Source organism: Chrysochloris asiatica, unplaced genomic scaffold, assembly GCF_000296735.1.
Source record: "Chrysochloris asiatica unplaced genomic scaffold, ChrAsi1.0 scaffold00111, whole genome shotgun sequence".
Lineage (NCBI taxonomy): Eukaryota > Metazoa > Chordata > Mammalia > Afrosoricida > Chrysochloridae > Chrysochloris > Chrysochloris asiatica.
Window position 1 is genome coordinate 1,253,905 of NW_006408629.1, and position 6,019 is coordinate 1,259,923.

The window sequence follows — 6,019 nt, forward strand, 5'->3', positions numbered from 1 at the left end:
AAATGGATGTATAGATACATAGAAACATTACATTATTAGTAAATACAAGAGACAGATTTCCTTTATTTACTAACAACACAAGATTAAACACATTTATCTGTAATTGGAGTTTGCTGAACAAAAATTGGTTTTTACAGTGTTAAAACTGAGCAAAAATCCATAAACCAGTCACCTAAAAACTGTAAAATGCAATTATATGTGCTCCAATTAATATATCTATGTCTAGCTTCATGAGCATGACATCTGCTTATTCATTCAACCATGCCACCATCCGGATTAAATCCAGATTAATCTGCTGGAGTCCAGATTAGAAGGCTAACATGTGCTGTAACTGCTTCGTTACACTGATCATCTTTCTTCTAATATCTCTTCCTTCTACAGAATTTCACATTTTGTGTAATTTCTTTATATCCATCCTAAACTGGTTGGAAAATTTTTGGGGATTATTTTGACATTTTCACTCCAAACTCTACCAGATCATTTTTGTTTTTTTTTAAAATCTGGTTAGTTGTAATTCCGAAATGCATCAGTTCCCATTCCCTATCACTTTCCACAATGTCATTTCACTAATTTTGACTTGTCAGATTTATTATGTGTTACCTGAATTTGACGAACACATCTCTTTCTTTCCACCTCAAATCTAAACACATTTACATTTGGTCATGTGTCTCCACACAGACAGTCCTTATTTTATGCACTGAATAAACTATTTTAGTGAACAACTGAAGTCTCTTTGAGACTTGATCCTTTCCCATCTTCTTAAGGATTCCTCCCACTACTTTCATTCACCATCTGTTTACTTGATGAGCAATTAATGTTGTTGGAAGGAGCTCTGGTAGCGTAGTGGTTACAAATTGGGCTGCTAATCTCACGGTCAGCAGTTCAAAACTACCAGCTGTTCCACCAGAAAAGATGAGGCTTTCTGCTCCTGTAAATATTTACAGTCTCAGAAACCCTGTACAGGGTTGCTATGAGTCGGAACCGATGCCACAACAACAACAATGTTGTTGAAATAACATGTATTTCTCCTACCACAACTTAAAAAAACAAAAAACAAAAAAAAATCTCTCTTATTTAATTTTGTATGCCTGACATTAAGCATGAGACCTAATCAATTGTAGAGTGCAGTGATTTGAATAAATGATATTGTCTTAATATGAGATGCTTCTGTAGGAACCTAACAACTATGTGGGTTTATGCGCTGAACTGCAAAGTCAGTTTGAACTTCAAGGTTGGTGGTTGAAGCTCGCCAACCACTCCTCGGAAACCTTACACAGGGTCACTATGAGTCAGACCTGACTTCTTGCCACTTAACAACAACAACAATATTCTGAGACGTACTACATAAAATTCTAACAAAATCCTTTTATGTAAATATCTGGTGGTAGTGGTTGTGTGCCTTTAGTTCTGACTCATAGTGACCATATATAGAGTTTGTGAGGCTGTAAATCTTTATGGGAGTAGAAAGCCTCATCTTTCTTCCACAGAGTGGTTGGTAGATTTGAACTGTTGACCTTGTAGTTAGTAGCCTAACTAGTAACCCACTCCATTACCATAGCTCCTTTATAAAAGCTATGATGAGTAATAAAAATATTGGAAGTTGTCAAGGATTTTGTTTTACTTGAATCCACAAGATATGCCCATGAAAGGTGTTCTTTTTGTTTGGTGGTGTCAAGTGGATTCTGACTCATGACAACCCTATGCACAACATTATGAAACACTGCCTCGTCCTGCACTAGCCTCATCATCATTGTTACCTTTAAATTCATTGTTGCTACCACTGTGTCAATCCATCTAAGTGGAGTTCTTCCTCATCTGTACGTAGACTCCTGGTGTTATTGAGTTGTATCCAACTCATAAAGACCCTGTATAGAGTTTCTGAGGAGCAGCTGGTAGGTTTGAACTGCTGACCTTGTGGTTCAAAGTCCAGTGCTGATCCTACATTGCCACAACAGGAGTCTACGTACAGATGAGATACCATGATTTGGGCTAGCTGCACTTTCACTCTCAAACCCACAGCTTTGCTCTTTAACTTTAAGAGATCTTTTATAGCAGATTTGCCTAGTATAATAGTATAATACATCATTTGATTTCTTGATTGCTGCTTCCATGGGTATTGATTGTGAATACAAGCAAAATGACGTCTTTGACAATTTCAATGTTTTCTCCATTTATCATGATGTTATTTATGAGGCCAGTTGTGAGGATTTTTGTTTTCTTTAAATTTAGGTGAAATCCATAATGAATGCTGTAATCATTGATCTTCCTCATTATTACAAGTTCTCTTTACTTCCAGCAAGCGAAGTAGCATCATCTACATATCACAGGTTGTTGATTAGTTTTCCTCCAGTCCTTTTGCCACATTTTTCTTCATGGAAATAGCATTAAAGAAATTACATGATGAGCTACATGGGGCAAATTTGCTGCAAAAGACTTCTTTAAAGTATTAAAAAGCTAAGCAGCTAATTTGAAGACTAAGGTATACTTTACTCAAGTCATGGTATTTTCAATAGCTCCATATATGTATGTGGAAGCTGGACAATGTATAAGGATGACCAAAGAATTATTTATGCCTTTGAATTATGTGTGGACAAAGATTACTTAATACATTATGTGATGCCATAAAAATGAACAAATTTATCTAGGAAGAAGTACAGGCAAAATGTCCTTTAGAAACAAGGACTGTAAGACTTCATCCTCCATGCTTTGATAAAGTAGAGGGTCAGAAAAAAAAAAAAAAAAGGCAATATAAGAATACCCTCAAACAAGATGGACTGACATAGTGGCTGCATCAACAGGCTAATTGTGAAGATGGTATAGGACTGGTCAGTATTTTGTTCTGTTGTATATAAGTCACTATGAGTTTTTAAAATGCACTGGCACTTAGCAACAGCAACAAGAAGCACACCACTGAAATAACTGAAATCCCTAAGCTTCATGGCAAGGAAAAATGTAAATCAGCACATGACTAATAGGACCAATGACTGTTCACCTGTACTTTTCACATATTGCTTAATGTAGATCATAACAATGTTAAGTAGTTCTTCCATTAAAAAAAAAAAAAAAAAACTTTTAAAACATAATAGTTAAGATGTAGTAATTTATTTTGAAAATTTTACAAAGTTCAATGCATTTCAAATTAGCAGAAATTTCAATATATTTAATTAGACTACTCCATTTCTTCATCTTTTGAGTAAAAGTATAACTTCAAAACTTATTCAACCTCGCTTTTTTGTTGTTGTTAGGCTCATTTACTAATTTTGTTAGACATTCTTTAATCGATGACCAAATAAATATTCTGCCTTGAACAAGTATAAAGTATGACTGACAAAAATAGTCATGATATCTATTAAACATTATTTAACACAGAACACGAAAAAATGATGTCTCAATAAAAGAACTGAATAGGAAAGATACATCAATGAAAGAACATAGTGCTTCTCAAGAAAAGTATACAATAGAAAGTAAATTAAATAACTGAAACAAAGCAAAAAATGCAGCACTTTTTCAAAAATCTTAGTAAGTTTTTGAAAACCTAAAAAAGGAACCCAATGAAAAAGTTAAGAAAAAAAAAAAATTTTAAGTGCATATTGTACTGTTATGGGATAAAATCTGAGATACTAGTTAAGGCTTTTAAGAAATAAAAGAAACATTGTTGTAAAGAATAAAAGCATTCGTTTATTGCTTACTCCTACATTAATGAAGGAACAACTATTTCATAGTTTATTTATTTTTTGTTCATAGATAAATACTATTTTATTTTATTGGTATTTTTATTAATCCATTACTATTATAGAGTCCTGGTGTCGTGCTGTAGAATAAGAATTGAACTGTTGAAAACAAGGTTGGTGGTCAAACCCAGCATCATTGATGCTGTCCGTGAGATCTGGAAGTATGATGATGTGACTGAAAAAGTGAACCTCCAGAACAACCCTGGGGCCATGGAGCATTTTCACATGAAGCTCTTCCGTGTCCAGAGGAATCTCTACATTGCTGGCTTTTCCTTGTTGCTGTCCTTCCTGCTTCGAAGCCTGGTGACTCTTATCTCCTAGCAGGTCACACTGCTGGCCTCCAAGGAAGCCTTTAAAAAGCAGGCGGAAAGTGCTAGAGAGGCAGCCAAGAAGTACATGGAGGAGAATGAGCAGTTGAAGAAGGAAACTGGTATTGACAGAGGCAAGCTGCGCATTGGGGAAGCTGAGGTGAAGGCGGAGGAAGAGAAAAACCTGAGGGCTGAGCTGAAGAAGCTGAAGGAGAAGCTGGCTGACAAAAAGCAGAAATTGGAGAAGGCTGAGAATGAAGTGCTGCCCATGCGGAAGCAGTCGGAGGGCCTGACCAAGGAGTATGACCCACTGCTTGAGGAACACGCCAGAATGCAGGTGGAAATTGATGGTCCTACAGACAAGAAAGAGGAGTGAGGACAGGCGCTCCGAGGTCACTGGCCACTGCCGCCTCCCACCTGGCATGTGCTTGCTGCGGCACCTTAACTCGTGGCCTTTGGCCTACCAAGATGCACTTCCATCGCTTGTACCCCTTCCTAGCGGCCCCTTGTTCTCTTCAGTGTCTGCTAGGGGCCTGTTCTCCAAAAATCCCCAGCAGTCCTGCTCTGCGGCCTGCATTTGCCGAGAGCCTGAGTAGGGACTGCTTCCTGGTTGTTGAGCCCCCCCTCCCTCGCTTCAGCGGGAGGGGCACTAAATATTGTTGTTATGAAGAAGAAGAAAAAACAAAAAAAAACCCTGTACAGGGTTGCTGTGAGTTGAAAGTGATTCAATAACACTTAACAACAACACAACCCATAGAAACCTGGTGTGGTGCTGTAAGATCAGAACTGAACTACTAACCACAAGGTTGGTAATTCAAACCCGCAGTCACTCCTTGGAAACCCTACAAAGAGTTGCTATGAGTCAGAAGGTTGTTAATGAGTCTTCCTCCAATCCTGATGCCATGTTTCTCTTGATAGAACCCAGCTTCTCTGATTATTTGCTCAGCACACAGGTTGAATAACTATGGTGAAAGAATACAACCATGTCAAACACCCTTCTTAATTTGAAACCAGTGTTCCCATGTGTTGTTTGAACAACTGCCTCTTGGTCCAGGTACAGATTCCTCATCAGCACAATTAAGTGTTCCGGAATAGTCATACCTCACAATATTGTCCATAGCTTGTCATGATCCACACAATTGAAAGCCTTTGCATAGTCAATAAAGCACAGGTAAACATCTTTCTGATATTCTCTGCTTTCAGCCAAGATCCATCGGACATCAGCAATGATATGCTTCATTCCACGTCCTCTTCTGAATCAAGCTTGAAACTCTGGAAGTTCTCTATCAATGCATGCTTGCAGCCATTTCTGTATTATTTTTAGTAAAACTTTACCCACATGGGATATCAAAATATTGTCCAATGATTTCCTCATCCCGTTAGGTCACTTCTATTTGCAATAGGCACAGATACGGATCTCTTCCAATCAATTGGCCAGATAGCTGTCTTCCAAATTTCTTCGCAGAGATGAGTGAGTGCCTCCTGTGCTGTCTCACTTTCTTGAAAGATTTCAAATTTTATTCCAACAATTCCTGTTGCTTTGTTCTTTGCCAATTCCTTCAGTGCACTTTTGAGTTCTTCCTTCAGTATCTTTGGCTCTTGATCATATGCTACCTCTTGAAACAGTTGAACATCAACCATTTCGTTTTGGTACAGTGACTCTGTGAATTCCTTCCATCTTCTTTTGAAGTTTTCTGCATCATTCAATAATTTGCCCAGAGAATCTTTCAATCACGAAAGTTGAGGCTTGAATTATTTTTTCAGTTCCCCTAGCTTGAGAAATGCTAAGCGTACTCTTCTTTTTTGGTTTTCTGATTCCAGATCTTTGTGCATTTTTTTGTAATATTTGACTTTGTCTTCTCGAGCTGATCTTTGAAATTTTCATTTCAGCTCTTGTACCTCCTCATTTCTTCCATTTGCTTTAGCAATAAGTTTCAGTGTCTCTTTCAGTGACATCCATTTTGCTCTTTTTCTTCTTTC

General features: G+C 37.6%; 1 pseudogene; it reads left to right on the top strand.

Moving 5' to 3' along the window:
* LOC102811783 overlaps positions 1–4,415 on the top strand; it is a 51,506-nt pseudogene extending 47,091 nt beyond the window's left edge.
* The last annotated feature ends 1,604 nt before the right edge of the window (positions 4,416–6,019 follow it).